Genomic DNA, 23397 nt, shown 5'->3' with positions numbered 1-23397 from the left:
AGTGAGGGTGCGAGCAGCACTCAGTCGTCAAGGAAAATTCAGCGCAGCAGCCCAATAAACGGTCGCCCGCGCACAACGGTCGGTGAAGAAATACAAAAACCGCACGCCAGTTACACAAAACAAACAAAATAAGCAAAAAAATTAAACCAGAGAGAAGCTGTCATCCTGTCCAGTTTCGGTCGTTTTTCTTGCGTTCTTCGTTAAGAGGAGCCGGTGCTGCGTGCGACCTTGGTTGTTTTCCAGCAGCAAGAAAAGAAATAAATTTAGAGGCCTTCACCCATCGACAATTTATTCAGAGAAGCGACCAGCCAGGCGAAGAGTTAAAAAAAAATACAAGAATAAAGAAAAGAAAGAGACGGCAAGAGCGGACAGGCAAAATTAACGAGCGTGGTTAACCCCAAGCGGTGCTTGGCGCCCGGGAAAAACGTACAGTGGTGAGCAGCCTTGTCTAGAGCGCTTGAGCAGTGCGCACTTGGTAACAAAAACCGAAATTAGAGAGCAGCCCCTCATTACAGGGCAAAGTTTTCGTGCCTGCTTTGTTTACGAGGCTATCTGGCGCTACTTCCCTGCAAGCGTTGCAGCTGGACCCTAGAGGCTGCCACAAAATCTGGATTTGTTAGCAAGGAAGTGCACCGCCCGAGCGCTCTAGACAAGGCTGCTCACCACTGTACAGCCCAGCTGGCCATCCACGGTTGCAGCGACAGCGAAATGACAGTGCGCGCTTGGCGCAGTGTAGTTATTAGTGCACTCTTAAGAAAGGTTCACCGTCGGTTTCGTGACAGAAGACGTGGTAGGTTGGACCGACAGTTACATCACCGCAGAATAGACTGCCTTGGAGATGCAACTGACCTATGCGTACTCCCACTGGTGTCTCGCCATGCGTGGCTTAAAATGCCAATCCCTAGCCTGAGAGTTCAGTATTGATTTTCATAGCCTGGAGGGCCATGAAAATCCAATATGGCGGTGCTACTGACATCTAGCTTCTGGGCGCAGCCTATGTACATAGAATCGTGCTGGTTTTAAAATTTCACTACAATCTCGCGCTTATGGCGCGAAAGCACTGCTTCAGACGTACCAACTCCGAGCAAGAATCCTTTCATCTTGTCTTGAACTCCGAACTAACCAGAGCTTACCCGACTTACTCGGGTAAGCTCGGGTAAGTTCGGAGGAGCATCGCGCAAGCTGTAGCCAATGGGAGGAGGGCGTCGCCCCGCCTATTTTACGTTACATTGTGGCGTCATCAAAACCTGCCCCGGCAGGTGGCAGTTAACGATTGGTCGCCAGAGATTGCTCGGGAGGAGCAACGTGGGTCGCGCAATCCCTGCCGGTGGCTGCGATAGAAACAGAAAATCAATGACATCGACGCTGGAGACTTGCACAACGGGTGAATGACAGAACTTGAAGCGCAATTTTTTTTCCATTTAGCACTAGTCGTAAGCAAGACTCAGTGACTGTAATGCTGCCTGTGCAGAAAACAAGGCAGGAACGGGGCTCAATGGTTAAGGCGCTCGTCTACCCAGCCGGAGTACCCGGGCTCGAACCCGATGGAGGCAAAATGCAAAAGGCGTCCGTATGCTGTGCGATGTCAGCGCACGTTGAAGGTCCCCAGGTGGTCGAAATTATTGCGGATACCTCAACTACGACACCTCTTGCTCTCTTCTTTCCCTCCCACCTTCCTTCCTTCCCTTACGGCACGGTTCAGGTGTCCGCCGAGATGCGTGAGACAGATACTGTGCCATTTCCTTTCCTCAAAAACCAATTTACAATTTATTAACGTCCTCACTGTCGCGTGAGTTCTAACTGCTGAAACTGCCCCCTTCAGTGCTTTATCGTGCTCATAAATTTTAATGAACACGTGCCACTTCAGATATGAATATAGGTTTTAATCAAGTGTACACGCGGAAAGCGAGAACAACATGAGATCGCCTTTCCCGAGCACTATTTTCTCCGGAGCAGTCGCACCTTGGGCACTCTGTTTTTACATTGTGGGTTCCTACGTGGACACAGGCCACCACCCACCGCGGGTTCGAGCTTCGCGCGAGCCAAGGGCCCCGATCAGCCGTCACCACACACACACTGGGACACCGCTGCAGCGCACTCAACCTCCGCTGGGAGGAGAGCGATTCGCCGCAAAGAAATAGGCCTCCAAGTTCACAAAGGAGACGTTTATTCACGTCGTCCTTCAGCAGTGCACACGCACTCAATCGTCACCCCGTCCCGGGGGCGCGCGAGGAGCAAGGCTCCGCTGCGAGCACGAAGCGACTCGAGTAATGCGCACCGCTAACACGCCGCTGCAGGAGAATGTCCCCGCGGCAGTGCTGTGATCTCTCTCTCGTGTCGACCGTTGGGCCGGTTGCGAGAGAGAGTGGGCATTCAACGCAAGGTACGCCTGTCAGAGGTCGCTGGACCCCGCTGGACAGGCTCGAGCCGCTGCAGGTCAGAGGACACGTGCGGGCGAGCTCGAGTAAGCACTGGTCCGAACGGCAAAGGCCGGCACGGACAAACAGTAACGTACGCACCTTACGCTGTCTCGGAGGGATCTCTCTCTCTGGGCCCCGCTCGGACGGTCGCGCGGCGCGCGGCCGCCCAAAGCGGGGTCCCGAATTCCCGCCAAAAGGCGCCAATGGCAAAGGCCCTTGGGGAGCCGGGGCGGAGCTGTGGCTAAATGACAGTGATTAGTCACCCAGCCGCCTCTCCACCGCCTGAGGCGGGAGCAAGGGAAAGAGGAAAACAACGCGGGCGGCCGGCACAGCCGCGCAAAGGCGACGGCGGAAAGCCAGATTCCCACATCCCCCTCTCCTTAAATGCCCTCCTACCCATCGGCAAAGCACGCGGCCAAAATAAAGAAATCAATACACAAAAAAAAACTAGCTCCTCTTCAGTTCCAAAATAAAGAAATGAATACACAAAAAAAAAAGCTAGCTACACTTCAGTTCCAGCCAGAACAACGTAAGAAAACAAAGGGAAAACAAGGCAAACAACACTTGCATACGCTTCAGTAAATCAAAACAGCTTGCAGATTATATACACGGTTCACAAGGAGATGTGAATAGAACTGTACAGCTATGTTACAGGTGGATGTCAGCCTCAAAGTTCGATGGCGCGGCCCAGTGGGCCTGTCGGCGACTCACCGCTCGCAGACTTCAAGTTGAACAGGTTGGGAGGGCCGACGACTGATGGCGGTCTTCTTTCCGTTGATGTAGGGTGCGTTGATGACGACGGGGCCGCGGCAGAGCACTGACCTCGCGCCCTTGGACACGACATCACGTTCGGGCACAAGACAGTTAGTGCACCCCTTTCACGCCGGCTGAAACGGGCGAGGACGTTCGGCGGCGTCCAGATGTGTAACCTTGTCCACAGCGAGGGGTCCTTCTCATCCTCGCGCACACGCAGAAGCACACAACGGTACAACTCACAGGCGTCGCCTTGGCTCATGGTTACGCGCGCACACAGTCACAGCCACAGCCACGCATACACCGGCAAGTGCGCGGACGCTGGTCGGCGACAACGACCCCTCATCAGAAGCGTCCAGAGGCGCCGCGGCGAGGGTCAAAGGGTGCACTTTCCGCCCCCCCATCGCCCCAAACGCCCCGCCAACTTCCCCTCCATGCGGGCCGCACAAAACTCGCACCGCGACACACGGCTCCTTAACGAGCCAACCACCCACAGTCGGGCCGGAAATGACAAAAGGCGCGCCGTACAAACGACACCTAATCCAATCTATTCCTTCTAGCAGATAAGAGCAAGCACGAGCGGGCTGAAGTTTACATATGTACAAGTCTGGCTAAAAAAAACTGAACGCCAACACAAACGCATGTTGCCTATGTACATCTCGGTACGTTAGAACAAAAACAGACGAGCAAGCAGGAAACGAAAGTGGCTAGAAAACTGACTCAAGCAAACAAATAAATAACTGATAAACACACAAGGCTGGAACTGATCATGCTGCCAAAACAACAACAACAAAAAAAATAACACACCGTGCTTCGCCTGGGTAGGGCCTGACGAGAAAGCTCGCCAGCTAGCTGAGGCTGCTTGCCTTCGGTTGCGGAAGAGTCCGCCGTCCGGCATCAATCACGCCGGTGACCGTCGCCTCAGATTGTACCAGTGCTCCGTACGCTTGCGTTCCGCAGCACCAGTTGTGCCTTTGCGCTTGCCTTTGATACCAATGGGTACCGGCGCAAGCTCGTCAGACCGTGACGCGTAGGCCTTCAGGTCTATGAACCCCTGCTTGCTCCTGGGGAAAGGCCCCATCAAATCGCAGGTGGCCATCTGCCACGGACGCACACTGTCAATCGGTTTCATCATTCCAGGCGGCTTGCCGCCCCGTGACTTCACCGCTTGACAGACATGGCAGGAACGGCAATAGCGGAAAATGTCACGCTTCATGCCGGGCCACGTCACCGAATGACTCAGTTTCGCAAAAACTTTGGAGCCACTCAGATGACCGGCCAGTGGTTCGTCATGAGAGAATCGCAAAAGTGCGCCTCTCAGACTTTTGGGGATAACCACCTAGAACGGGTCGATGGACTCGTCATCGGTGGCTATGTACTTCAGCACGAGCCCGTCATGGTCCAGCAAATATGAATCCCCGGGGTTCGCCGCGACACACGCTGGCTTCTGCCCCCCTGCGCCCGCTACAATACAAGTAGCGTCACGGCGCTCCGTCTCCCTGAGACCGTCGCTCACCTCGCGACAAAACGGGTCATTTTGCTGGGCTTTCAGTAGCTCTTACGGCTGAAAACGATTCCAGTCATCCCAGAGGGGAGCATGGTCTCGTCCCCACTCAGGTTTGCAGCCAAAATTTCCGTTCGCGTCGGCACCTCCGAGGCGCTCACGCAGAGCTTTGCCTCTCGTCCGCTTTGCGAAGCGCTGCTCGCCTGGTTAGCGGAATGGGTTAACCCGTTTGCGGGTTCCCCCTCCTTGCCGCCCGGCGGCTCGTCCGCTGTTTCGCCCCCTCCGCCTACAGGCGTCAAGGCGCCGCTGGCGAGTGGGGCACGGGATAGCGCGTCAGCTACCACGTTCGTGCTCCCCTTTCGATACTGCACGGAAAAGTCGTAATGCTGTATCAGGAGAGCCCAGCGCGCCAGCCGACCCGCAGGCTCGCGGAGCCGCATCAGCCAACTGAGCGCACTGTGGTCTGTCTGCACCACCAATTGCGTTCTATCAAGGTAGACGTCGAATTTGCGCAGTGCAAACACGATGGCGAGGCACTCCTTCTCGGTCACGGAATAATTCCTCTCCGAGGGCAGCAAGGAGCGGCTGGCAAAGGCCAGCGGTTGCAGCACGCCATCGAATTCCTGTAGGAGAACTGCTCCTAAACCCAGATCGCTCGCGTCAATCTGGACTACGAACTGTCTGGTCAGGTCGGGTAGCCTGAGCTGCGCTGTCTCGGCAATGGCACTAGACAGGAGGCGAAAGGATCGCTCTTGCTCGGGCTCCCATCGCCACGCGGCAGTCTTCCCAAGAGCTCGGTCAAGGGTGCCTGCACGCGGGCACAGGACGATAATAGTGGCCATTCCCACACCACGGCGCAGGCCGCGTACGTCCTTGGGCGCGGGAAATTCGAGTATGGCTCAAAGTTTCTCCGCATATGGCTCAATAGAGCCCCGGCCTCAGCGACTGCGCCCCTGCCTCAGTGGAGGCTTGGGCGGGTTGCACGAACGAGAGAGGCAAGGCTCCTAGTTCGATGAGCGGCGCGGTTTCCGCAGGGAACCGGGCCAGCGCCTCGCCGTTTCCGGAGCAGAATTGACTGCTCGCGGGGCACGGCTGCTGCTGTTCGAAACTGCCGGTTGCGGCAGCGTGACACGAACTGCTTTCGCACTGGGCGGAAAGCATGCACAGCTGAGGCATGTGACCAGCGGATGCACCGCAGGGTGCTTCCGATACAGCTCCAATGGGAGCCACGTGGTCGACATTTTGGGTTGTGTCGCCGTAAATCCCAATGGGGCCGCGGCCAACCACGGTGTCTAGCTATTCGAAGGAACAGCAGCCAGCGGATAAAACGACGCTACAACTCCGTAGGGAGCCGACATGTAGCTGCCGAGTGCCTCGCTGGGGGTATTAGACATCGTGCGCAAGCGTGATCGTCAAGGCGACCTGCTCGGCTAATGTGCCATCAAAGGCGTAAGCGCCAATGACTAAGCACGTTGGGCGCCAGTTGTGGGTTCCTACGTGGACACAGGCCACCACCCACCGCGGGTTCGAGCTTCGCGCGAGCCAAGGGCCCCGATCAGCCGTCACCACACACACACTGGGACACCGCTGCAGCGCACTCAACCTCCGCTGGGAGGAGAGCGATTCGCCGCAAAGAAATAGGCCTCCAAGTTCACAAAGGAGACGTTTATTCACGTCGTCCTTCAGCAGTGCACACGCACTCAATCGTCACCCCGTCCCGGGGGCGCGCGAGGAGCAAGGCTCCGCTGCGAGCACGAAGCGACTCGAGTAATGCGCACCGCTAACACGCCGCTGCAGGAGAATGTCCCCGCGGCAGTGCTGTGATCTCTCTCTCGTGTCGACCGTTGGGCCGGTTGCGAGAGAGAGTGGGCATTCAACGCAAGGTACGCCTGTCAGAGGTCGCTGGACCCCGCTGGACAGGCTCGAGCCGCTGCAGGTCAGAGGACACGTGCGGGCGAGCTCGAGTAAGCACTGGTCCGAACGGCAAAGGCCGGCACGGACAAACAGTAACGTACGCACCTTACGCTGTCTCGGAGGGATCTCTCTCTCTGGGCCCCGCTCGGACGGTCGCGCGGCGCGCGGCCGCCCAAAGCGGGGTCCCGAATTCCCGCCAAAAGGCGCCAATGGCAAAGGCCCTTGGGGAGCCGGGGCGGAGCTGTGGCTAAATGACAGTGATTAGTCACCCAGCCGCCTCTCCACCGCCTGAGGCGGGAGCAAGGGAAAGAGGAAAACAACGCGGGCGGCCGGCACAGCCGCGCAAAGGCGACGGCGGAAAGCCAGATTCCCACAACATTCACATTCACTTTATTCCACATTTCTCCTGGTACAGAAAAAATGTGAGGGCAAGGACTAAAAGCTGCTAGTTAAGCAGCTTGACTTGTTCATAGGCAGCGGATAGAAGGCATGTAATGGATTTAAAAGCACGACGATAAAATTTTTTCGCCCGATTCAGTTCGGCTCTTACCATCCGCCCGTCTGAGTGCATGTTTCCAGTCACAGCCAAGGTATGGGGCGAGTGTAAAACAACTATAATGAAATGGAGGTCCGCTAACCCGTTATATCACCCCCCCCCCCCTCCCCCTCCGTGAATAGCAAATCACGGTTCACGCACGCCGTAATAAGGCCTGCCCTTACAGGGACATGCGTGCACAATACTCCTAGCGTTTCCGTTAGCTGTGTGTGCTCACCGATGGCTGTTTACAAAGAGCACCTCACATTTACATAGGTCCATGTATTTCATCTCTTTAGAAACAGAGGCCCAGTGTCTGGTAAGAACTGCGCTGTCATTGTCGCGCAAGCGCTCCACTAGACAGCGCGCAACCTTCCTGTCCCTTTGTTCGCTGGCACTACTGGTACTGGCATTACTGGCGCCAGAAAATCTCGCGCAGTGACACCGCCTCTTCTAACTCGCGAGCATGCAGACGTACACGTAACAAGGCTGCTTAAATATTTTAAGAGGAAAACTCTGACAACGTCTGAGTGTGCCGACGAACCACTCACGCAACGGAGCAAACAGCGTGGCTCCCTGCGCTGATTCTTCTGAGACTAGTTCGTGGCGCCGCCGCAGCGTGGCATCGATTTCTTGAAAATAGCGAGTATTTTAAGACAAAGACATAACAGTACGCCGAACGCGCTACAGACCTAGAGCAGCCGGGCGGCTACTTCAGCACAGTCAGCAATTCCAAAAGGTTTTGCCACGTTCGAATTCGTATTCAAGACCCTGTGTAGTTTCCCTGACTTCGGAGCGTCCACATTTTCTAAACGAGTGGCGATAGAAGGTGATACGATAACGTTCTGATTCTGGCAGAGTATAGCAAAAGTGCATTAAATGATTGAATTAGATTTGATTTATTTTTAGTTTATCTATAGAACATGAATATTTTTTACTCGTTTCTCACACGTATCTGGGATATGTAGTAAGAAACTGTAGAGTCCTCAGAACTAACGTTGATTAGCCGGGATTCTTTACTTCTCTAAAACCTCATTACACGTGAGTTCTTGCATTACACGTGCGACGAAATTTTCGGGCTGATAACCGCGTTAATGCAGACGCAAACGCTTTCGTGCGTCTACTTACCTCCGTGAAATGCAGGCGTGGACAAACTGAGTTGGCGGTGGCCCTCCGTCTGCAAACAGGGCTACCGCACTTAAAGCGTAAAGGATCATCTACGTGGACACATCCGAGGCGCACGAGCGCAGCGCTTACGCGCCAAGCGCTGCGACAAGCGTCGGAAAACATACGCAACTCGATAGTGGCCTGTCGCCTTCTGTGACACACTGATACTCGCACTCAGTACAGCGCGAGAACTATCGAGAGAACTGCGTTCTCTGGTTGGTTACAACGACCGCAAACCAGCGAGCCACTTCGGCGCCTGCGCGAGCGCGGCGCAAATGTCTGACCTAGCATATACAGTAACTCTAGTCTGACCCAAGCGCCAGCGCCAGCTAGCGTATGCGCCTCGCGCGTGCGTAGACCGGCTCCGGCGTACGCTGGTACGCGTACGCCCATGAGAAGGCAGCGCGAGCTGGCACTGGCGCTCCAACAAATATCTGTCCATGTCAGGTATTTGCGCCGCGCTCGCGCCGGAAGTGGCCGCTGGTTTGCGGTCGGTGTAACCAATCAGAGAACGCAGTTCTCTTGGCGTCAGGTGCTGCCCTTCGCGCCGTTTTCTTCGCTGAGCTGAGCGCAAGTACTACCTGCGACAGGCCATCGAGTTGCGTATGTTTTCCGACGCTTCTCGCGGCGCGGCGCTGGGCGCGTAGGCGCTGCATGCGCTCATGCGCCTCGGATGTGTCCATGTGATACGCCGGCTTCGTTCGCGCATTGACTCTGGGAGCCTAACCTACTCATCGCCTCGAGCTACGCCGAATATATACACACTGCGACACCTTCTCTCCCTCTACTACGCATGCGCACAACTGGCGCGGCGAGCGGCGTCTGCTCCACGCCGCCGAGCGCAACGGCGAAGTGACGTCATGCCAGATGACGCGCCGAGCGGCGATTCCCGCCAGCTGGGGACGGCTCAAGGTCGGTGAGACGACGGCCGAGGAGCAACCACGGCGAAAATGCGACCGTGTTGAAGAGGCGAAGCGGCTGGCGTAGTGCAGCTCTCGCTACAGTAAAATCAGTATTGCCGCGACTGGGTTTCGAACTCGCGGCGGCGCGAACAGGTCAGCTTCTCTGGCCTGCGCAACTATGCTATCGCCGCAGCCGATCGCGCCTCGTGTTAAACTGCGACACATTGGCGCGCTGTGCAGTACACGTCGTCGTCTTCACCAGCTAATACTACTATCGAACTAATATCGTCGACAGATGTGCCGACGACACAGCAAAGCAAAACCTTCAAACAACCAGGCTAAACACATGCTTTCGTCCCTCTACTCGGTTTGACTACGTTAAAACGCTACAACTTTTTTATTTATATTTATTTGTACCTCACGGGCCCTTAAGAGCATTGAGCGAAGGGAGCATGACAGAGAGAAGGAATGCACAAGAATCAAAACCTAAACGAACAGTACAGTGGGTCGTGGTACACGGTAAATACTCGAAAGGAGCACAAAGTTAACCCAAGAAGGAAGTAAAAAAATAACATTTGAACACAAAAAATTGAAAATGTGAACAAAAACCAGCTAAAATCAAGCGCGAAGATGCAAAGCAGTGACAATCAAGTACAACTGAAACAATAGTACAGCAGAAAACAACATTAAGACCACTACTAACGACACGAATAGAAACAGAGGTGTTCTTTTTTTTTAATTCTTTCGCATCAGAAAAAAGAGATTATGGTGTCAGGAAGATCATCCCGAAGACCAATTGCTCTAGGTAATGGAGATGAATAACTGAATTTTTCCATATATACGGTAACGGTAACGGATGAGATTAAGAAATTTGCGGGAATAAGGTGGCCGCAACTGGCGAAGGACAGGGTTAATTAGAGAGGCATGGGAGAGGCCTTTGCCCTGCAGTGGGCGTAGTCAGGCTGGTGATGATGATAATGATGCGGTTGAAGCAGAGGTGATTATGTAAGCGCCGTGAACAGCGACGACATGATTCCAGAGGCAAAAACGAAGTGCGGGTGTTAAGAAAGGTTAAAGACAGGTTAAAGAATTAATCATCATCATTATCACCCTGTCATTACAGAAAAACGTGAAACCCCGTTATGAAACCATCACGTTCGGAGCCGTCCAGTGCAATTTCGATTCACGAGCTTACAGTCGTCGCGTAAACACGCTCAAGTCGAACATTTTTTTCCCGATTAAAATAATCCTCGACGCCTACCTCCCATCTGTCACTCGAACCTCGCCGGCTTTCGCAGAGGCCGCCCACGGGAAACGGAGCCCTGTCTTCAGGTGGAGCTAGCAATTGCTTCCTGGTCGAGGACAGGAAGAAACCCCAGTCCTGATCCCGCGGAGGCCACTGACCCGGCACTGTCGACACCACCCACGCGAAGGAAGGCAGAGCGGGGACAAAAGCTACGGGGTGAAATTTTCTCCCCCCCCCCCCCCCTCGCTCGCTGTGCTCGTCTGCCGCAGTAGCAGTTTGCCAAACTGTACTCGCCTTTGATTCTGTCGGCAGGCCTGCCGTGTAGTACGTGGGCGCGTTTCACCGCCTACGCGTAGATTTCGCGGAGGCAAAGTAAGCTGAGCGCGGCCTTGGTTTGAAAGGGGCGCGCGTTTTGTAACGGAAAATCTCGTAAGACGGTGCACGTACGTAACTCTAGCGGTGCTTCGCGGACGACGTTTCCCTTCGAGCTCGGAAAAACTTATCTTTAAATTCAAATGCGTTGAAATGAGCTGAAAGGTTGGTGCTGCGTAACCTTTCGTCTAGTGTATTGAAGAAAAAAAATACAATCGAGAGAACTTTAGCAGTCCAAACAGCTCTGGGAGCTCCCTGTTCGTAGCGGTAGCCCCAAAGTTACATTACAGTATGGCGTTGCACCTGTGTAGGAATAAATGACGGCAGCATTTTCAGTCGGGCATCGAAAATAAGACAAGGCTCGACGCTCCATCGCGTGAATTTAGCGATTAGTTCGCGGAGTTCAAGCACGAATGTGATAATAGTTCTTTCAATGCGCTTAGCAACAAGAACGTCAGCGGGTCGTTATAGCTTGACAAAATAACTAGCAAGCATTAGTTGGCTGGACTAGTTCAAACGGTCAACGTATAGCGTTAAGAGGCCCCCATAAAGATTCAATTCAATTCAATTTTATTTGCTTTCTCGGTTTTCGAGGGGAGGCTGAGGCTAAAGGCTCTCTGCGGCCTGACAAAGGCCCCAGCCACCGTGTGTACAGTTCGATAGCAGTGGTCCGTCTGCCACGTGTTACAGAGATGCTAAAAAATGTTGATGTGGCCGGCAGTGAGAATACAACGCTCTCGAACTCAGCAGCGAGGCAGATATGAATTCAAAGCGATGAATACTGGGGTACCAGTGCTTCACAGCAGCCGTTGAGAGCGAAACAGGAAGCCAGAGAGCCACTCATACGGCTTCAAAGAAGGCAGCTTTTATAACTGCACCACGGAGGCCTCATAGCCGAGAAACGCCATTTTGCTTCCTATCTTATTTCGCAGGAATTTTCTTATCTCTGTTCCGCATTGCACTACAGTGGTCATGCCCGCATTGTGCGGCGCCGCTGCAGTCCTCGTGGGCAACGTCTCGCGAGAAATCACGAGCTCTCCTCGCGCACGCAACCCTCACCTCGCTCTCCGCTACGCCTACCATTTGCGGAGGAGGTGCGGGGGGGAGGAGAGAGCGAATGCGAGTCAGCGTTTGGACGAGGAGGGTTACCAGCCGTCAATGACGGAAACTGCGTTCTGATAAAAACCGAGCAAAGAATCCAATGGGGGTTACCTCGGACAGGCGCGCAGCCTGCACTAAACTACGCCTGCCTGTTGTAGATGATATCGGTATGGTGACACACGGGCTGCGCAAGTTTTACCTAGATCTCGTCGCCCAAGGTCGTTTCTTTTCAGAACAGCGCTGACTGAAAGTGGAGTACATTAGCGCCAAGCCTTCCTCCGCCGTAGGCGTTGGCGTGAATGAAGAACCATTGAGGAACAAATGCGAGGAAATTGAATTATGCATCGTTTCAGTGGAACGGCGTCGAATTTGCAGCTTAATCATGGCCTAATTACCTTAACACGTCTTTAATTCATGTCCACGTACCCTTTGCCTTCTCGTTATCTGCACAAACGTAGAAAGAAAGGAAGTAATGCGACTCTCATTAATTATTTAGCAGTCTAGCTTGTTAAGTGACTTTAACGCTTAGAGACATGGCAGCTTCGATGAATTATGGACTACGACCGACAAAGTCTACTCCTCGAAGTTTCAAAACTAAACACGGATTCATCAGAATAATCCGACTGGCCCTTTCTTCACAGACTATCGTGAACAAGTGCGCTTGGGCTTCTTTTGCTCGGCGGAGTTACACAATCAGAAAAAAAGAAAACCGCAACGCGCCGTTTTTTTTTTTTTTTTTTGCGTTGGGCTTGCGTCAGTGGCAGCCGTTTGAAGGGTGGTTGAAGGTCGCTTATTAGCTAGCTGCATGCGCGCGCTCTTTAAAATCTAAATCATTCAATTTATGCACCACATCGTGGTGGTAGAACTGACTTCGACCACGCTGATGTTGCGCCAGCGACGAAAGAGAGAGAGATAGAGAACGTTGGCCGGACAGAAATGGTGTGAACAGTTCTCTCGCCTGACCATCAGGCCATGAATGGCGGCGGGTTTCTTACGTCACTCCATGCAAGCTTCGGTGATGACGTGATTCTTATCTCCAGTACTCCTCGAGGTTACCTTTCAGTGGTGGAAAGCAATCGTATCTCTGACGGCGCTATCTTGGCTCCTTATCGGCCTCACTGTCTCCTTCAGTAGCCGGAGGTGCGAAAGGCGTCTTTCCGAATGCATCGTGTTCAGTGCTGGCAAGAGCGTACCTTGTCATAGCTCACCCACAGGAAAACTCGGAGGCTAATAATAACAAAAAAAGGCTAATAGCCTGGCGAAGAAAAGAGCAGCGAGCGATGGGAAGGAAAATGGTGGCTGCAACATGAAGACACGTAAAGAAAGCAGCGTGGATTAGGGAGCGAACGTGAGTCGAGGAAATTTTGGCCGAAATTGAAAAAAAAAAAGCATAAATGAATGCGGGCAGTTCAATATTGGCGCGTAACCTAGGGTGAATGCCAAGCAAGGGAAAATGTAATCGGGGGCGTCCGAATTGCGACAGGATTGGGGAAAATCGCTAGAACAACGTGGTTCTTATATGAAAAAAAAAAAAAAAACTGAATGAATTGGAGGTCATTTGGAAAGGCCTTTGTGCTGCAGCGCTCTTAACGTTGCGGATACTTGAGATGGATTTTCGCGCGGCAATGAAAAAGAAATGTTTCAATGCATGCCGGGTCACTAATACTCAAAACTGTCTATGGAACCTGAACAGCGGTGGTTACGCGTCTAGTTGAGAACTGAGATGAGCTTCACTTTTGCCACACTGGCACGACCTACTAAACCTATATGCATGAATAGTTAGCGAGCAACTTCAGGTTATGATCTAAGTCACGTGCATGTGGGTCCGTGTCGAAAGGGAGGGCCGTCTTTATGTAGTAACGACGAACACCGTGTAACCACCTATTCTGTGCGCGACAGCTATTTAGCAACACGCTTCGTGATTGTGGCACTTCAAGGACGCTGAAAACGCAATAAGAACCCAAGTTGCATCAGTCCGCACACAGTGGGACTAGGCTGGCGGTGGCAGGCTCTCATCTGCGCGTTGTTGATGCAGAAAAGCTGTAACCGCGTCGTCATTCGGTTGTCGGAACGGGTGCACCGACAGTTGTGCAATCCAGCTATAAGAGGGCAGTTCCATGAAATGTGGATTTTCTTCGAGCAATATTTCATTCTGGTTGAGCGACAGGATCGAGGATCGGTTTGCGCACCAGCCAATGTTTCGATTATGGCAGATTGACCTAAGAGGCGGTACGCCACACGTCTGAACACAGGGTCGAATGCAGTCGGTAGACTCTCGACTGTAGATAGAAACTAATGTAAACTATTGTTTCCTTCTTTCGTGAGAAGTTTTTCTGACAGAAGCAGAATTTTTGTTGTGGAGAAGCGAAAACATCGACGTGGACTGTATACGAGTCAAGTGCTCTATGGGGACCGCCAAAATGATCGCAAATGAAAAAAAAAAAAGAACTTTGTGGTGTTTGTTCTTGTTCCTCAAGGCTATATGAGCCCTTTGAGTAGGCTCCTAACTGCTTAGTTAAGTCTGTCGCTTATAAATACTTAAATACACTTATAAATACAAAATTTCCGGCGCGCACGGGCGATGACGAGTTCGCACTTTATCATTTTTTTTTCTATTCGCAAATCGGCGTGATCGAATCTCCGCATGTTGGTCAAATTATGCGGTAATGGGGGCCATTTATAACTCGACGCGAAGGCCAAATCCGACATACACTTGCACACGATGGTGAACTGCAAGAAACAAATATACTGGCTCGTTGCCTGCGCTCGCCAGATGGGAAGCAAGCAGAAATTGAGGGACCCTGACGGGGGGAGGGCCTTCGCAGAGCGGGCTCTGGTGCCGGCCGGGCGAACGTGAGCGACTGAATGCGAACGCGCGCGCCTGGCGAACACCAAGCGCAGCACGCTTTCTTGGGCGGCGATATTCGAACCGTGCCTCCTTAGGCTGGCTTCTCCGCGCGAACTTGAGCAGCGAAAGAGATCGCGTTGAACGCGGTCCCACTCCAAATATAGCGAGGGAGAATTCGTCGCCTCGCTGGCCGGGCACTAGCAACGCCAGACTAGCGATCGTGTTTCGCAACACTCGGATCAACGGTATATATTTCGGCGGGTTTCAATGCGGGATACGGGGAAGGATTGCCACGCGGCGTGCGCCCGCAAAGGAATTTTCATTTCGACGGCGCTCCGGTCGCCAGCGCACATCGAGGGAAAGGAACTGCCTCGAGTCTAAACGAGGCAGAAGCAAGCAGAGCCCGAACACTAGCGCGCGATCACAAGTGCACGAACCTTATTTCCCGCAGAGTTTCATATCGAAGGAAAAAGACAGGGATCGTTTCCCAGATTGGAATCTCCAGGAGCGCTGGCGAAGGCGGTGCGCGACATCTTAGCGGAGTCCGGTTGGTCCAAGAATGCGGCTGACCGAGGCGAGGGCTGACACGCGCTTATTTGGGCCTCCGCTCGCCGTGGCATAGTGACAGCGATCGTCGTCCAAGGAAAAATGCGTTTATTAAGAGGCCGCTTTCGGAGCCGAGTGGGGCTAAACGAGGCAAAGAACGGAGCGATAAAATTCCATTCCAAGGTGATGACCGGCGTAAAACACAGTCGAAGCGCCAGCTGTCCGTATAGCTTCTGCAGGGCGCGCCGACGACGAGAATCGCTAATTTGGCGGACGGTATAGGCGTCCGCTGCGTCATGACTGTGCAGTAATTGATAGCCAGCCAGATGGAAAGCACGGGGTACTGATTAAAGCAAGAATGAAGAGTGCATGCCCGTAGAGTGTCCGCGCGACCGGGTATCCATTACGTGCCAGTGCGCATATGCGCCGCCATCACGGCGCCTTGCAACAGCGGGGCCCAACGCCGCCCAGTTTTCCTCCCTTCCTTTCTTCGGCCTTATCTTCATTCGTTTCTTTTACTCGCTAGCCTCTCAGTGCTCGAGTTACACGCAGCGTTTTTCTTGCCGCTGCTGCTCAGGGGCAGCAGACATAAACGAGAGTGCCGCGGGCACGCATTTCCTCCTTTTTAACTATCGCGTTATTCCGTTCACGACGAAAACGATTCGCCTTCGCGTTGACGAGAGACGACCGGTGCGGCCTCTAATTCGCGCTCGCCGCGCTCCCGTGTTGATCGGCGCCTGCCGTGGTGGGCGCCCACAGTCTGATCGCGCCTGCGCGTGAGACCCAGACGTCGGCACGGAGGTCCCCCGCGGAAACATCCTCGTGCAAGCCCGCGCCGAGCCTCCGCGACAATGCACTGCATGCCTTGTCGACCGCGGGCCGCTCCGGGCGGGTATTACACGCGAGGCAAGAACGCTCCACGCCAACGGCGCTTTCTCACGACCGAAACGGGCCCTTGCTTCACGCAGTCTTCCCATTCGCTCCGAGCAGCAGTCGCACTAGCGTCAGCCCGCAGGGAACGCAAATCTTGGCTACCTCTATAGCCACTCTAGTGGCCGCTCTGCCGTATACGTAATTGCTACCTCAGCATGGTAACGTTCATTCGAATGGCTAGTCGCTGTCCGTTATAATAAAAATTATAAGGAAAGTGCAATCCCAGATTTCTACAACCAAGAGTTTCGTAAAATTGTAAATTGTGGGGTTTAACGAACCGAAGCCCCAAATGAGCTATGAGGGATGCCGTAGCGGGAGGCTCCGAATGAAGTGTTTCGTGTTAACGCCTGTTCTGGATGGTTAGCAAATCTAAATTTTTCGCTTACAGCAGCAGTGCTACCTGCCGTTTACTTACGTGCGATTCTGCTTGCGGCGAAGCGAGTATACCCTTAACCGGACTGTCATGTATAGCTGAGCCTCAGATCTGTACAGGCCGGACTGTACAGGTCGGATCTGTATAGGTCGGACTATTATACCGCTTCCATGCAGGGGGGTCAGACTTCATTACCGTGGAAGATAAAGGAATGGCATTTCGATTAGGCTTAATTCAGTGAACGGCTCAGTGTCGACAAGGCTGAAGGTAAGCCGCCCTGAGAGAAACAGTGAAGGGGCTAAAGGAAGAAGACAATTGATAAATAGGCTACTTGAGCATGCCGTTCAGTACGCGCCATCGGTCGTCACAAACGCCGGTGACAGGGAGGGGTAGGATCAAGCAGCCACTGAGGAAACAGTGAACACGTGTTCTGGGTGGGCCGGGTGGTCTGAGGGAGGGAAGGATAGAGAGCGAGCGCGCGCGCTGAAGCTTGTGAAGCGCGGGATGCAATTCAATGCAGTCCTTTACGCAATTGTTTTGCTAACCTGTTTAAATTTGTGAAGGTTGAAGGTTTAGCCGGTGAAAAGATGGCCTTTCTAGACCAATAGATGCCAAAGCAGGTCAGATAGACCTTAGGCAGGAGCGGTTCGAGGGGTTGGGCGACGGCCGAAAGCGCCTAGCGTCTCGTCAACTCTATATGTAAAGTACCGCATACCGAAAAGGTCAGATGGCGCCACCGCGCGGTGCTTGTCCCATGGAGCGTGTATTTGTTCCCGATGGCAGCACCCCCGAAATCGCGGACAGGGTGAGTTGGCGCAGCCGTAAGCTGGCAGTGATTTGCCCGTCGATGGCAGATGGGTGCGGTCAGGACGTCGGGATGTGGGGGGGCGAGAAGAAAGGGTGAGGTCGCAGTTAGGAACGTGGTGATTCGAAAATAGGGAAAACGTGGGCGAAAGCTTTCGCAAACACGCCGGCACTCTACAGAAGAGAGTTTGGCCGCGCATAATTCTAGAACCTATCAGTGCGACTTTCCCGAAGCCAGGCTCCTTTATGCAAGCCAGTACGCATACCACTGGGGCCATGCGAGGCGCGACTACAACTCCATGCCGATTTCCTCTTCGTTAACGCCTGACGACGATGCCGGAATCGAGGTTCACATCGTGCCGTCTGCGCGGTGTCATCGTCAACAACAGCAACCCCAGTGGCACGTGCGCCTTTAGCTAGTTTCGTCGTCAGTAGCAGCCGCAAAGTCCATTCTGGTGGAAAAGGCTTTGTACTCGCGGGTGCCGGTATTTTATTGTTTCCGTTTATGCCCGTAATGTTGGCGTTTATGGCCACCTTTTCCCTCTCTCCAAGCACCTCTCGGCGAATCAAGGGTGCCACATATCGAAAGCGAGAGGGAAGTCTATTCCCTCAAGGGGAAAAGCCCCCAATTCCCTCGTTTCGTTGAGAAGTAAATGAACAAGGAAGTAGGGACATTCATTTGTTATTTTTTCAGCAATTCAGTCTTTTTAGGCAAAAAAAAAAGAATGAAATTAGAGGTCTCGAAAGAAAATCTAATAGTTTGTCATAACTTATTCTTTCCCTTAAGAATCCGCCCACCGCGGTGACTTGGGGATGGCTGAGGTGCCCAGGCGTGGTGGCTCAGGTGCCCACCACTCTCACATTGTCCCTCGCATAAATCTGTCCCTGCTTAGGTTCATACAGTGCCTAACCTGGAGTCAGCATTCACGAGGTACCACGATTTCGTTAAGAAGAAACAAAGAGCTCGTGTATTCACTAATTCAACCCCTTCCTTTCCCGGGCTAACCACGAACAATGAAGGTTATAATTGGACCACTGCAAGACAGACCTCGAAGCGTAAGATTGAACAAAGTGAAAATGAAACACATAAAGCTTACATTTTTGTTGTATTTTTCATATTATCCAGCACATATACCGTGCGGCAAACCGCAGTAAATGACGTAAGTGTAGCATGCCGTGCACGCTATAGAGAGCATGCCGTCCAAGAGCTCTCCCGTTTCAAAAGAGCTCATTATATGATGCCACATGTAACTTTCCATCTAGCATCAGTAATTACCAGTGCCAGACCAGCATCTACACTGCACTTCCTGCTTCTTGATGACTTCGTGACAGCTCTTTCACGCTTATGCCCGCTACGACGCTGTCCTGTCGCTCCCCAAGCCGATCATCAGCCTACCTAGAACGTCAAGCGTGAGTTGAGCCACCGTGACGCAGCAGGATATGGAGCTGCGGAAAGTCGGTTGGTAAAAGTTCACGCTAACGAAAATGAACCACTAAGTACACAGTGTATCGTGTATTTCGCCCACTGAAATTGTAGTCGCTGCACCAGATATTCTGAAGACTCTAGGAAGCCGCTCAATTTTTCGCAAACTGGTTCTAGCCCATGCTCAAGCCTCCTTGCGTAGCATAAATCCGCCGAAAGTTCTACTTAAAACAGCTAAAACAATCTTCGAATGCCTTGCAAGTTTACGTCTGCATGCGTACACTCACCTTTCCACGGCGTGAGTCGGTTCACTGCACTGTAAGGAGAAGGCCCATCGACTCAGGCAGAGAAGTTTAGATGTGTGTGCGCGAGCGTGACACGACAGTAAAGCCGACAATCATTCAGAGCGGCAGAGGTAAAGGATGGGCCACCATATGCACCCACGTGGGCTCTAAATGCGTTGGCGCAAGAAGAGCACGCGGTCTCAGCAGCATAGCTGCGCGCAGGGGGGTCGAGAAGATAAAAATCGCGCGCCCGGGAGTCTCGAGCCGCAGACAGCGCGGCGGCGGCATTCCGCAGTCATGAGCCGTCCGCCAGGATACCGCGACCAACGGACGGGCAAGTCAGGGCGCGCTGCCGCTGGGAGCGGAAAGTGTCTTCGTGGAAGCCGTGTCTAGGGCGGCAGCAACCACGAGCCAAGCCACCGGTGCACCCCCTGCCCTTCATACCTTGTTACACGACAGCTCGCAATCCCGCGAGGGCCGCTATAAAGTCGTTTCCGGACCCCCCGCTAAAGCTGGCGCCGTCATCAAATCGCCCGAAGGGAGGGGGAAGAGGGGCGTATTTCTTAATGGCCTTCTTTTCGCCGGCGACCTTCCGTAGCACTGTGCCACGAGGCTGCACCCCAGACCCTCGATCTCCGGAAACGGTGCATTTCTCTCGCGTTCTTCACGCGATGTTCACTCCTTAGCTCCCGCTGCAGCCTTGCGGCGGTGTTAGAGGGCGGAGGGCACTGGTTAGGCTCTGCGCGGGCCACGTCTTTATAGGGAAGCCTGAAACGGCGCTAACCGTCGGATAAGGATGAACAGATAGAGCTGCTTAATAAACTGCGCTTGTGACATAAGTGCGGACTGCGATATCAGCGGTCGCAGACGACACGAGGAATGCGCCGACAAATGGACACCGAATGTGAATCTTTTCGACGGCTGAGGCCAGTGCTCTCACGAGCCCCAACAACCGTCGCTGTTCTTTATGTCTCAGCACTGATTTCGCATACACCACTGCAAGTACCGCTTCGCAGTGGGTCGGGTACTCGTGCTTATTATATTCGTACGCGCGATGTCATGGGACCAGTCTATCGCCTAAATTCTTTCATCGAGGTACGTGTTGGAACTCAACTCTCGGAAGTGTGGTATGGAGGAGGCGTTCATCCTCAATGGAAACCGCGTCGGTAATAGACCACGGGGGAATGAAAGGACAAGCTGTAGGAGTATTCTAGACAGCGCCATAACTTTCTTGGCGTTCCCAGTAGAATTGTTGCCACCACGCGCACAGGCATCAACAATACCCGTCCACCGCCACTGTCGCCATTTGAAGTTAAGTTTAGTGTCCCGAAGGAATTTTAGAAAAATGCGTTAAGCCCCCCTCCTAAATGTCCGGTTTCCAAGCGCGCAAACGATGTGCGACTCGAATCTTTGGCTCACGCCCCAGCAGCGGTGTGGAGCAAACCTGGAGAGCCCTGCAGCGCAAGCGCGCTCGGCAGCGACCCCGTCAAGTGCTCCCCCCCCGTTCTTTCGCCTCGTCCTCCCGATCCCCGCGTGGTGCAGACTCATGAGGCAAGACACAACGGCAAGAAATGAGTAGCGGAAAGGGGGCTCCTGCGAAGAAGTTCTCTCCAGCGAAGGACTTGGCTTCGAAGAGCAAGGATACCTCGCTGATTCCCATCTGTCGCGTCGCATTCGGGCATGTGCGCCCTGTGGAGGCGTCCTCCGTGGGGTAGAATCGATGGAAGACCAATCGAAATTGAATGGTGAAAACGTAGTCAAACTAACGGTGACCGAGAGGCACCAAGCGGTCCCCGTGAGGTCCGTGTACCTCTGTCAGTTACCGTGCGGCATACGCGCCAGCGTATTAGAACAGCTGACCATTCAGGTCTGGTTCAACGTGTCGAGAGCTCCGTCACAGAAACGTGAAAGCGTGCGGGTCCCAGTGGACCATTCGTAAGTGAATAGGCTCGGACGTGTTGACAATACATCGTAACTAAAGAAACATAGCGCAGAAACAAACAGCTGTTGTGACGTCATATCACGTGGTGGGCCGATAAAGGTCAAGTGGTAGCTACACGGCCGTGCGCGGCGCAGCAAGGAAGAGCTCGGTTGTGCGGCTAGTATGCTTCGCATAAAAGACGACGACGAGACAGGACAAGCGCTGTTCGCGTCGTCGTGGGGCATACTGGCCCGCTCTAACCACATATTCGGAGTCATGCGTAGCTGCTTCCTTCGCGGGTGACATTTCCTTCAGTGAAACGTTCGTCGCGCTCTGCGAGTTAGCAGACGCGCATAATCACGCGCTGCTGACGCAAGAGCAGCAGATCCTCGTTTCGCAAGAGCCCCCCCCCCCCCCCTCCTCCACTCGAGGGCTGGGAGGGTGTCGTTGAGGGGGTGTATCCGTCCCTTGAACGCAACGCGGCTACTTGTCGCAGTTCTCGTAATCTCGAAAAGACAAGTTGAGAAACTCTTTTTGCGCGTTTCAGTAGTAGGATGTAAGCGCAACCATATATATTCTGAAAAACTTGTGAGACTCGCCCCTGCGGGCTACCTATGTGTGTGTGCTTGTGCGTGTGCCGCATTAACGAGGCTGAAGCGCTTGTTCGTCCGGCGTATTTTCTTTTTCAGTTATGTGTATTGCGTATGCCCATGAAAGCGACCATCAAAAGTGAACGAAGCATGGCAGGTTGGAGGATGAGAGTGCACTGGCGCGTGAGATTAATAAATTTACGTGACATATTTTTCCGTCGTGTAACCGTTTCAGTGCCACATTTGTGCGCATAATACACTCTCGAACATGCGATACACCACGTGTCAGCGCAGCTACGAAGTCGAAGCCAGTTTTGTTTAGTTTTTACGTGACTCTTGCTATAGTGCTCCTTTCTATGATCGTATATGTGTAGTACAAGTACATGCTATCTTAAAGCCAGACTAGCGTTTCTTACTATAGTAGACCTACGGCTGTAGGCGTCGCGTTACTTCTACCTGAAATATAGCACGTCGTGCTTTCCAACTCGAGCTTTCTCGGACATCATTATTGATTATAAGGCAACTGTGGAATATTGCAAGATACTATTGTACACATATTGATGAGAATGTTTTACTCTTGCGATGCTTAGCAAAATGTTGCTTTTTTTTTAGTTTTTCCTGAGCTCGCACTGAGTAACTTAGTCAAGAGTGCCGCAGAAATCCAATGAGGTACGTTTTTGGCAATAAATAGCAGAAAATTATAAGCATCCCGAGGAGGGATCTGCGGCTATTTTGATTCTTATAGTGAAATCTTATGATATGCGAAGCTTATAAACAACTTCCCGTCGAAAAATGTATTCGTCCAGAATTTCTGGCTATGCAAAATTTCTGACAGCTTTTTTTTCGGGCTCTTTCAATTGATTAATTTATTACTGTGGCGTCAATTTTTTAACCTAAAAAGGTCAAGCTTATGGAGCGCATTTGTTGTCTCCGGCAGACCACCAGGCATATGGGACATCAAAGTTTCCTATCTTTCGGCATCTCTTCGTGATATTGGCAATCTGAGGTGAATTCAGCCATGGTCAGTGACCAGAGCTCGGTCAATATCCCTGCGTGTAAATGTCGGTGGTGTATCTGGGAACCTAAAGTACCGTACCAAGAAGATGCGCACTGGGGCGACGCAAGAGGCGGCCCTCTGTATTGATACGAGGCCGTCCCGGAGCACGCGTCGGTATAGCAGCGCACCTTCGCAACGCCGTGCGTGAGTGTCGTCAGCGGCCCACTTGGGTGCCGGGGCGCATGCTCCTCGGCACGTATGCACTGCACGCGTACGAGCACTGCAGCATCGCGTAGGAACAAGTCATGAAAGAGGTCTTTCTCTGACGCCTCCCTTGCGCCACTGGTCCCAGTGGGACTGCAGCGTGGCGGTGCAGGGCGGTTTGCCCACGCCGTGAAGGTAGGTGAGAGAGGGAAACTTTATTTAGAGCAAAAGAATGCCAGCCCCCCGCTGCAGGGCTTGTTTGGCATGATATATAGTCCAGGCGAAAGAGTAAAAAAAAAAAAAACTGGCTGCGCCGGATGAAAGCACTAAACAAGCGCGACAGGAAACTGAGTAAGGTTCTCGCTGTGCAGGGTCTGGGCAGGAGAGAGAGAGAGGTGTTCGGCTGGCGGGCGCCTCGCGAGCGCGTGAACGCGTGCACAGGCGTTATGCTCCGTGGCTATGGAGTTAAACGCGACCGCCGATTAACCGACGAGGCACCAGTTCGATTCCTGGCTGAGAGGCTGTTAGTTCAGCGAAAAAGATGTGCGCTTGCGGACGCA

At 53.1% G+C, this 23397-nt stretch overlaps 1 protein-coding gene across 2 annotated transcripts in view; it reads right to left on the bottom strand.

Annotated features, from left to right (window-relative positions):
* Nucleotides 1-23397, bottom strand: part of ImpL2 (Ecdysone-inducible gene L2) — an 80678-nt gene that overhangs the window by 33573 nt on the left and 23708 nt on the right. Inside the window, exon 1 of one of the 2 annotated variants that reach the window (XM_089578811.1) lies at nt 19129-19266. The exons of the other annotated variant lie outside the window; for it this stretch is intronic. The gene's annotated coding sequence lies outside the window, so the exon portion shown is untranslated. Of the gene's footprint in view, nt 1-19128; nt 19267-23397 lie in introns of those variants that run through there. 2 annotated transcript variants of the gene reach the window in all.

This window comes from Amblyomma mixtum, chromosome 3, assembly GCF_055824585.1.
Source record: "Amblyomma mixtum isolate Tamu chromosome 3, ASM5582458v1, whole genome shotgun sequence".
NCBI lineage: Eukaryota > Metazoa > Arthropoda > Arachnida > Ixodida > Ixodidae > Amblyomma > Amblyomma mixtum.
The sequence above is the reverse complement of the archived record's forward strand: the minus strand, read 5'-3'. Positions and strand labels throughout refer to the sequence as shown.